Below are 11,378 nucleotides of genomic sequence, written 5' to 3'. Positions count from 1 at the left end.
TGCTTAATCGGGACAGATGCTCACCAGACATCTGCAAAAATTACCGGAAAGTCTGAAACGCATCAGATGCTACGCTACGATAAACACACTTATTAATTTCCGCAAAAAAACAATGCAAGAAAAGTCGCACGTACTTGAAATATTCTGTTTGAAAATACAAAAACACAAGTAAGTTTATTTCTCTCTATAAATTTATAAGACTGTGCGTTTATGTGTCTTTCTCAATATTTTAAAGAAATTAATTTGAAAAACTGTGTCTTCAATATCATCTCTTGAAGCATTACGTTCTCGAATAATCACAGGTATCCAGTTGTAACTATATTAAATGAAAGGGATCCAGTGAAGAGATATTCCAAGTTATTGTCGGCAAAAAAAATATCCGAGGATGCTCTATTCGCGTAATCGGCTTCGTGATGAAAAGCGATCGAGCCTAAGAGCATTTCGGGGGAGAAACATGAGGTAGGCGTATTATAATTTGGTGAAACGCCCCTTCGCAAGAAGGAAGACGGGAGGAAAGGGATGGTTTATTAGCTAAAAGATAGCGCTCGTCTTCTCTCTCTCTCTCTCTTTCTTTGCCGGCTATTCCCTGGAAACGCCTGGAACGAGCGAAACAAGTAAGCGAGGATTCTCGCCGATGGCTCGGGCTAAACTGACAAGATGAAATGAGGCAGGATCGTTGTCTGTATATTGATTACCCGGTGGAGAGACGAGGAGAAAAGACTTTGTTTCGGGGTACTTTGCAGCTTCCTAAACTAATAACCGCGGGCGCCTCGTCTCCGGTATTATAACCCCGCGGGAAAAGGCGAGGCTCTCCCTTTCGACCTCGAGAATGCTCACGGCAATTATTTCTCGTGACAACAAGACGGATTCTCGTAAACCTACTCTGCCGCTAATTTGCGCCGGATTCGATTTGCTCGGAAGAGACCCGGTTTCCCTCTGTCTGCCCTAGGTATGTAAGACAAGAGCAGTTTGCGAATTACAACTTTATTTTCGCTTGACCCAAAAGTTATCTCATAATTCCTGTCCAAGCTAATAAAAGTAAAAACAGTTAAATAATGCGCGCATTACAATTTTTTGATAAATAATAAATTGTTAATCTACTTGAAAATGTTGAATTTAATGAGCGAAATATAATATACCAACAGCATTTTCTAGCGAGAGAAACACGTCGCCGACATGTACAACTATCGCGCAAAGCGTGCCGAAATTCGAAACTAACTTGTATATCGAGGAAATAAACTCCGAACGAGAGTTACGAGGGTTGCGGCAGATTTCGGTGCCATCCCGCTAACGTGGTCTCCATCTCGTAAATAATGCGGTAACGCTTCTACGCGCCCTGGCAAAGGTCATTTTCCGTATTTCGCGGCGAGGCGACCGAATCTGAATGTACAGTCGCTACCGGCGATACCATAAATAAGGGCAGAGAGAGACTTCCGCAGCGCGAAGTGCGTCGGAACGCCGGTAACGGAGAAGAGAGACACCATGTTACGCCGGATGAATAATGTCCGCTGGCTGGGTCGGTTAAGCCGCTTGTCCTCGTAAAGCACGTAACCGCGCCGCGCCGCTTCGGTGTCGGCTCTTCTTCCTCTCCTACGCCCTTTTTCCGGCGGAGCTTTCCGCCGACCGCCACCGCGAAATCACGTAATTATTCTTGTTTTCGAGGAGACCATCTGGTGCGCGCCAAAGTTCTTTGAAAATATTCGTTTCGGAAACAGCGACAAGTGTCTGTCATCGCGTGAAGGACCGCTCTTTCTAATTGTCTCTCTCGTACACGCTCCGGATTATTTGAATTTACGACACGCTCGAGGATAACAACCCGTGCAGCCTCCCATTACGGAAGTAGGATCACGAGGGGACGCGGATAGATGGCGGAATGAAAATAATATCTGACAATTTAATTGAGTTAATTAACAAGCTGTTCCCGTCCGTTTCGAGCCATTGCTCATCCCGCCAACAAAAAGCAGCGTTGCGGCGACGTGCTGCGAGGGTGGTAAATCAGCCCCGAGATAAGTAGACTCGTTTACAGAGACGCGGCAATTGCCACCAGCTAAAGAGGCGCGTGCTTGCGCGTTATACCTGAAATATCATCAGCGAGGGTCTAACATCGCGTCCAAAGACAAATGCGTAATTACGAGGGGAGACTTGGGATTGTCGATGCCGCGAGAACCAACCGCTATTTTTACTACGTAAATCAATCATTTTCTTCAGAGCACCGATATTCATTTCTCTGAAAATGAGATGCGAGATAAACAAATATTGATTCGATTTATCAAATTAATCAAACTTATTTAATACATTTAATATATTATTTTATATAATATCTCTTGTTTAATATAAAGAAATGCGCGCAGTAGATTATTAGCGACTAAATGAAAAAGTCACATTTATTTTGAACTCGTGGCCGAGAAATAATTGGTCTTTCTTCGATGCATGAAAAGAAATGAGTAGTTATATATTTGCAGCTGATAAGGCACAAAAATGGTTGAAAACGGTCAGGAAGTTCCCACAACGCGATTATACTTTTCAAAGCTGAAAATGATGTTGGCGCCTGGACTGTTGTTATCTATAATCTATGAGCATTCGTTTTACCTTTTGCGTGATGCGAAATGCAATCGCCCGCGGCAACCTGCACGCACGCTTAATTGTGTCCACTCGTTTAGACACGCGCAGATATATATCAATTTCGACATTGATCGTGAAAATGACAAATGCAATCGTTATTTACCGCATTTGTCGCGTCCATTCGTTACTCTGCAAATGCCAATAAATTCTTGTATGTATGTATGTATGTATATGGAGTAAAAAGCTATTCTTTTTACATTAATATATAAAAATTGTTGTTATTTGATCGATTAATAAAAATCAGTAAACTTGATAAACACATATCGAGAGCGTTCACAAAACAAACCTATATAACGTATCGCGTTAATCTCGCGTAACGTAACATTCCAAACATTCGATCGCAAACATTAATTATTATCAAAGTTTTAACGCGCCTCTCATAGCCCGCATTTGCGCTATTAAACGCACAAGAGGATACGTCGAAAGAGAAAGAGGACACATTGAAAATGCAACTCGCGACGAGACTCGCTGCAATTATAATTCGCGTTAACAATGCAGCTATATGTTCCGCGCGATTCAATCCTCTTCGCGCACTCGCCATTATCGACGAACTCGCATTTACCGCAATTGCGTATTATCCGCGTGGCGGATAAGCGTGACGCGCCGTAATAGGAAATTCGCGAAACGCCCGAAATTGTTAATCGTCGCGTGCGCGGGCTCAAACGAAGGTCACTGTGCTGCAGTAAATCGTCGAGAGAGAGAGAGAGAGAGAGAAGTCGCCTGCCGGTAACAATAACCCGCTCCCCCTTTCCTCCCCCCGCGATAGAGATATAGAGCGAAACGCCAATTGTGGAATTGGCTCGTAATTCGCGCCCGCCGTTCCGCGACGGATGGCTCGGCCCGATAATTACCGATCGGCGATAAATTTATGACAGCGATAATTTACGCGGAAACTGCGGCCGACTGGCTCGATAAAGAGCGATTAACTATAAAATGAAACTACTACGTTATTACGGCGATATACCGACTTCGTTACCGGGAAGTTGTGTATCTGTACGAAATGCGTATCTGTTATATAAGATGGAAATTTAAATCGTCATCCCGATAACAAGATGTGTCTGAAAAAAAATGATACATCGCTCGGCTCGAATATCTGAATACATATTTTGCGAACGTTGAGTTATATCGATCCTAGGGTACCGATGTAAAAATGATTATCGCGTAATATCAGAATTTGATACGGTGATTCCGGAGCGCAATCAGTGGAACGCTTGTTTTTAATAATCGCGTCGAGGAAAAATGGATATTAATTATGACGAATAATGGACCGCGCGGCACAAAGCGGTCGCAAGCAAATATAATGCGCGCAAAAGCACAATATTAATCGCGGCGAAACGAGAGAAACGATTTCAAATTAATTCGGTTCCATCATCCGCACTTACAACACGTTAAGCTGAGTAATTATATTTCGCGTCGCTTTATCAGCGGCCTTGTGCGCGCACGTGTATATGTATATGTATACGTATATGTATGAGAGAGGGAGAGAGAAGCAATTAGTCGGCATGCTCGCGCGTTTTAGAGCGAATCATGCGACTACGATCAAAATCAATAACCGATCCGTAACGCTGTTCGTGCTCCGCGCTACCCGGCGTGATGTTCCGCTACGCCATCGAAATCAATAATCAATTCGCAACATCGTCCGCGTTGAGTAGTGTTCTGCGTTACTGCCGTAGCCGAAATCGATAATCGATTCGTAACATCGTTCATGCATGCTTCAGCGTTTCGCTCTCTCCGCCGAAATCGCGACTACCCGCGATGGCTCGATCGATCGTAACGTTCATTAAATTCCGCTGAAATGCGATACCCTACATACACGACACATGCGCGATGCGTTACGGGGCTTAAATAATTATTACGATATTAAACGATGTGCCTTAATGACATTGGAAACGCGCCGGCATCGAGATTTAAATGCCCCTGCCATTCGAATGATAAAAGCGCCAGAGAGAGAGAGAATTTAACGCGCCAAATACGGTAAACGTGATAAATACTCCGATTAATCTTGTTTCGTCAGCGTTCCAATTCTTCCCGAAGCTTCTTCTCGACTATGAAAATGCTGGTGCAACAATGCCGTGTAAATTCACGTCCGTCGAAATATCGGAAATTAATCTGTAAAATTATTTCTGAGCGAATGAGTTATCGTATGCATGCACGATATTGGAACTGTTATTTTCAGAAAAGAAATATATCACTTCCTTTTGTTTTCATTTTTATGCAATACATATTTAACAAAAAAATGTTTAGCGAAGCGTGCAAATTTTTTCCACGACTCTTCTTAGAAATTAATATTAAACCTCGTCGAGAGAGATACCGTTTCAACGTGATTTTTCTTCCTGTCATTCAATGCCATATACTATACGTAACTGTCTTAGGGCTGTATTATCACATCTTCTGTATTATCGTATCCACAAACTGTTTATCAATGATCTATTTGCGACGGTGTTCTTTACGCCTCGCAAAACAATCTCTATCCGCAGGCGAGTCGGCAAATATGATGTTATCGAAGGAACAGAGGTACAGAGGTCTATGGCACACAGCTGGGGGAGCGAATAATTTTCGACCACGAAAAGTGAAACGTTAACGGCGTCCGATCACGAATCGCTCGTTTCCTCCGGGTGTTTTGCACTTTTCTGCATGCGAGTCCGAACCGGACGAAAGGAAGAAGGGTGGGAGTAAAAGAAGAGATTCGAAAGTCGAGGTCGAAGAGGAGCGAAGGAGAGAATTGTTTCACAAGTTGGATCGAGCGCAGATTGCAGTCATTTGCCGGCATAAATTGCACGCCCAGGATAATCGTCTTGCAGAGAATACGAAAGCGGTCGCGATTCGGCCGAAATTCCGCGATTCCGGATGCGAGCGAGCTCTCCCCCCAAAATTATTGCTTTCACCGAGTTGCAATAAGCACGGTTTCCGTTAGATTTTGCAACCTATTCGCGCCTATATCGATGTAAAATGATTATCTCCGAGCATTATTTATTCAAACGAATCGCTGCGCGCGACCTATTGCTCTTTTTGCGGTATAACAAGTTTACTTTACATTATGCAGTTACGTATAGTATAGAAATGTAGCCAACCTACAATTTCCAATATTTTATTTATAAACAAGAAGCACACATATAGGATGGCTTTGGTCGCATAAAAGAAAAAATGTTATATTAAGTAATCGATAAGTAAATGTAGTTGAATAAAATCGATATTGATTGAAATGTAAAGCGAAAAGTACTTATGTCTCTTTTCTTCTCATTATTATTCTATTTATGCCCGGCAAAGTAATAACCCATATGTGTGCAAACTTTATTATGCGAAAGTTTAAGTTGAAGTATGTTACACGGAATATGTTAACGATTGACAATGTCGTATACTTTCTTTGATATAGCTTCGCAATATCACTCGCAATAAAGTTTTGTCAATGTAGGTACGTGTGGTAACCGTGATAATATACGCGGAGATAAGGTTATCACGACGACGCAGCAAATTTTTAACGACAAAACGACTTTTACAATGATTATCGTGAATGTATATATGCATGTACTTGAGTTCGCACAGTCATACGCATTCGTTACTACGATCGTTGAACCTAGAAAAAAATCTTTTTTATATACTATTAATCTTGCATATACATTGACTACGAAAAATTGTAAATAATATGTGTGAAGCGCGATCAGAAAAATATATTCCCTTTCACTTGATTTTACCGATTTATCAGAGAAACTGTATACATTATTATATAAATAAATTACGAGCTCGCGTCGATAACGCTCTAATTTATAAATAAATATTTGAGGAGTACTTTGTTCGTTGCCCTTCAAATAAATCCATTCAATTAACCGAGAAACACCGCGGCACAATCGCGCATTGAAAATGTCATTTTATAAAATGGTCAGAGCGCGCGAACGAGGATAGAGAGACGAGAGCGTATATACGAACGATCGATCGATCGATCGCGCAACCAATCCAATCGACTATACCCGCAAATTGCAGCTGCAATCGCGCGATTGCGACGACTCTTCGGGGCGAGCGATTCCGCGTAACAGTTCACGACCGATTTATATAGATAGATGCGCCACAAACTTTCTGTTTGTCTTTTGTACGTCACCGTCGAGCGACTGCGACGAGTTGCAAAATTCATATGCTCGTCCGATAATTTTAGCGCACACGACACGAATATAAACTACCCTCTTTAACTATAGACACACAGATTGTCCCAGGGACGATCTGTCGCAAAACTACGCCGCAAAGTTACTTCTCGCGCAAAGTTTCCGCTAGTGTCTGATCTCTAGACCGAAGACTTACGGGCAAAGTTATCGCACGCGTCCCCCTCCGTCAAATTGTTCCCCATTCCGGTAAATAAAACTTATTTATCACAACGGCGTTTTATTCCCTGGAAAAATTATTTAAGACGCGCCTGTGTTTCCTGCGGAAACGATAGGGATTCGCGTTCGTTATTTATTCACGAGTAAATGGAATTTCCCTTACTTTCTCAAAACTCATTCCTCAAATAAAAGAGATCTCTTCCTGGCCCCGTATATAGCCGATAAACAAGGCTTACCGCCAACTTTACGACCCATGGTCCCAGGTGCTCCGGATCGCGAGGGACTCTGTTGTTCCTCCGAGGAGGCTTATCAATCGCGAGGGATGTAAAACCATCGTGTGCTCGCCGACAAATGACTACGGAAATTAGCTTTCCAATGCTGATGCGCAAGAAGACACCGATACGGAGAATATCCGGAAATTATCGCCACCGTCTCGTTATTCGTCCCGATTTCCCTTTCGTATACACGCGTATATGTAAATCAACTGTTGACAAATCGACACGTTGTATGCGTTGACCGCAGCAGCCCAAAATACGCCAATACGCATCAGGAGTACGCCGCAACAAGACGCGGTGCATCCATTTGCGACGTAATTCGATATATTCCGGTTCAATAGCAAACAATACTCTGTCAGAGAGAGATGTGTGTGTGTGTGTAGAGCTGTTTTCGGAGTATTAATTATTTCCAAGGAACATTGTTCCCCGAAAGAGTCGGTCGTGTTTTAAACCACCCTCGGTATATACTTTTCTGCCATTTCACAGAACCTGTCGATTGTTCTCACGACGAAAGGCGGAAGGCGCAAAGAGAGAGAAAGGACAATTACAAGATTCGAACATAATATTATGCCGGTTAATTAGCCAGGCACTGTCGATTTCTCAAAAGTGGCGCAAATTAGGCCCTCCTTGCGCGTGTTATATGACGGATAAGGATCTATAATTAACACGTGCGTGCAAAGGACGCACGTGTATAAAGAAAAATGTTTCATTATTTCTAGCTGTCGACTGACTGACTGAAATAAAAAAGCAGCTAAAAAAAGTGATATAAGACAAGTATATAGTAGTTGAGAATTGTAAAGATCGTTCCTGAGAATCATTAAACTATATGAGAATTAGTTTTGTACGAGTAAAAAAATATCGGACATATACTTGCGATTGTATGTTTCCTATATACTTGTAAACGATATTTGCGATAATCAATCGTCAATGAACCTGAATGAAACAACAAGAGTAAAGTAGATAATCGCGAGGCATCACACTTCACTAATTTCACGTAACGACCGACGAGCTTTTGTCTGCAAAATGCCGCTCTCCAGGGATGCTGTAGCGAGGCAGCATCATTAAACACGCGAGAGGATGAGCGTGCTGATGAACGAATGAACGAGCGAATATAATTATATATAAGAGAGATAAAAAAGCATGTTCCTCTCACTTTAGTTAGTAATCACACTAAAATAATTGCGTCCAGTCATTACATTTCCCTTGTCATTATTTGAAGCGTATTTACATCTAAAGTTAAAGCATGTGTATAGATAATTAAATCACGTGTTAAGATGCATTATTGAGTAGTTGCTATAAAAAATGAAAGAAAGTTATAATAATAAAAAATACGTATGCGTCTCTTTTCCTCGTTATCTTGAAACATTTGCGAACTGAATAATCTGCTTTTGAGAAGTGTACATTTCCTCGACATACAAATCACCGGTCGCTTTGATAAGGAATCATGTCGCAAATTACTTCTCGAAGCAAGCAACGGAACTGGAATGGCACAGAATCGTACACCATCGCACTTCGCTAATTTCGCGTAATGATCAGCGGAGCTTATTCGCGAAGCGGCTGCTCTCCCGAGACGCTTCGCCAGTGCAACATAATTTACGTCTGTAGTCGAGAGGGGTAGATGGCGGCTTATAGGGGTTACGAGAAGCGGGGGTATAATTATTATCGAAGGCAGGTAGCAGCAACCAGCAGCATATGGCGAATGCGAGGAGTCGACGTATCTCTCCTCCAATTTCCATCTCTCTCGCTCTGCCGCGGTCCCGAGTCGGAGGATCACCATCTGTACGTCCCGGTAAATCCCATGACTCCGCGTATTATTAGCTTGCATTATTGATTTATTATTTAGCGCTAGGCAGCCGCGCAAGCGCCCGCTAAATCGGGGTTAACCGCTCATTTGCCGACGGTGCATTATGGTTTCTGCGTTATGACGCCGTAATGAGGCAATATGCGGAGGAGGGAGACGAAGACCCTCCGGACTTTTTATCGTCGTCCTACTTTTCTCGGATCTTGCCTCGATTGTGACAATTATTCTACGTAAATCTCGACCAGAGTCAGAACTCGAGCGAAACACATTTTAGATATTTAAGATTATCTCGTAAAACCGTGTAAATAAATTAACAAAACTGATAAACAATTTTTCTAATAAAAAGTATAATTAATTCGTTTCACTTTTTAGTGCCTATATAAAAGCTATTACGAATATATAATATAATTTTTTTTAATTTCGGAAACATTTCTCGATTCAGTAAATTCGCTTTAAACTTCTCGATACGAGATGCGATATAATCAAGAATGAAGGGAGAGATACATTGTTAATTATTGATAATCCAGTATTTTAGTAACCGAGAGTGTTATTACAGCTGCCATAATAATTCGCGTAGTCGCGTCACACGTATATCCATTTCCAGTGTAAGCTCGCGGAAATCTCGGCGAGAATGCGTTTCAGCGGCTATCGCGATCCTACAAACACCGACGCACGTGTACAAAAATAATTCTAATTACCGCGTGGGCGCGAGGTACGTTAATGAAACATCCCGCAATTTCGCAGCGTGGGACGACACCAGCCGTCCGTCCTTTTCTCGTAAAGTTTCTCGCGCGTCTCTCGATTACTGTTGTCCACGATTACATTTCGATTAACGGCGGAACGACGCGCCAGCAAATTGTTGCTCACGGTGCCCGATAACGCGCTCGCCGATAAATTAAACGTCGTGATAAACTATAGTAGCGCCCTTACACATATACATACACGTGTGTCTCTTACTACTACACGTAATGCGCATGCGCCGCGCGTACACGTGCACGCGGCTGTTTTGTGCCGACACACGCAAACGTCAAATGGAAACCCGTTCCGGAGTGAGTCGCTTATCGGAATCGCCCGTATCATAACTATAGTACCGGCGTAACATAAAATGAATTTTCCATTAAGCGCAAACTAACTACGATTCGCGATCTATGCACATCACGCTGCCGATTTAACCCATTTAATAAACCACATCCAGGATTGAATCGGATATGAGACATCGCGATATGTATAGACATACATACGTAGGTATACGAAGGATCCGAAAAACATTTTAGGGTGCGTTGTTTTTAATTAATGAACCCGATCGAGTGTTCAGAGTCTATAATTAGCCATCGCTAGCGTCGTCGAAAATCTATTTTTCTTCGCCGTATTATTTCTCGATCGCATTTCTGAGCGACCACGCGGTAAAATGTTAGCTACCTGGTTCCTGTGATATACCTGCAATCATATTTAATTGCGGGCTCCATGTCCGAGGCTAATTTTGCGATGGCGAGAGACGCCGAGCGTCAGCGTAAACGTGTGGCCGAGATGATTAGTAAGAAGGGGATAAATTGCACGATAGCCGCTCTGTCGATATATCTTCCATACCGCACCACTCTAATTAATTCACGAGCGCGCGATCAACGGACGCAACATCTCCTGGAATACGAGCGCGCACCGGCCATCCGTTATACTCCGCACCACGTCGGTATAAAGCATTCTGCGATCTGCATATTTTAGCGAGCACGCTTCCAACTTGCTCTCGCGATTATAACTCTACGCTCGCATCACTTGGACCGTACATTCCTCAGGAGCGCGGATAATCAACGGAATGTTCACTTTGCGTTTTTATCATTCGGAAGGGGGGAGTCGCATATATCTCTCCAACTGAAATGTAATTTGCCAAGGTTTTACGAGCTACGGTTTTTTCAAGTCGCATCGCGCGGTATTCAAAATACATAATATCACGTAGCGATGTTTTTCCCGGCTTTTCTTTGAAGAGAAATTAATTTCCGCGGCGCACCACTGAGTGTCTCTGTATGTGTTACTTTAATTACAAATTTGTTCCGTACGGGATAAGAAATTTGCGTCATGAGTCGTAATTTTCCTCAAATATACAATAAAGAACAATGACGGGCTGGGAACAGGTGGCGTATAATGACAATTTGTCAAGCATGATTCTCTTAAAAATAGCGCAAAGTAATAGTCAAACTGGCCTTGAATGCCTAGCAATTACGTGTCTACCGCAAATAAGCGGAGACGATGCATGACATCACGTTATATGTGTTAGCAACGTTATACATATATGTGTCCGCATACGAGTCTAATATTGGAAATTTATATGCTCCGGATTACAAGGATCGATTGCAATACGATTAGAACATTTGTCAT

General features: G+C 42.5%; 1 protein-coding gene across 5 annotated transcripts in view; it reads right to left on the bottom strand.

The window, feature by feature from the left end:
- LOC114931478 (uncharacterized) overlaps positions 1–11,378 on the bottom strand; it is a 201,331-nt gene that overhangs the window by 67,841 nt on the left and 122,112 nt on the right. The gene's annotated exons all lie outside the window — the stretch shown is intronic.

The sequence above is a fragment of the Nylanderia fulva genome, unplaced genomic scaffold (assembly GCF_048542155.1).
Source record: "Nylanderia fulva isolate GAGA-0341 unplaced genomic scaffold, ASM4854215v1 Scaffold27, whole genome shotgun sequence".
Taxonomy (NCBI): Eukaryota; Metazoa; Arthropoda; class Insecta; order Hymenoptera; family Formicidae; genus Nylanderia; species Nylanderia fulva.
The sequence above is the reverse complement of the archived record's forward strand: the minus strand, read 5'-3'. Positions and strand labels throughout refer to the sequence as shown.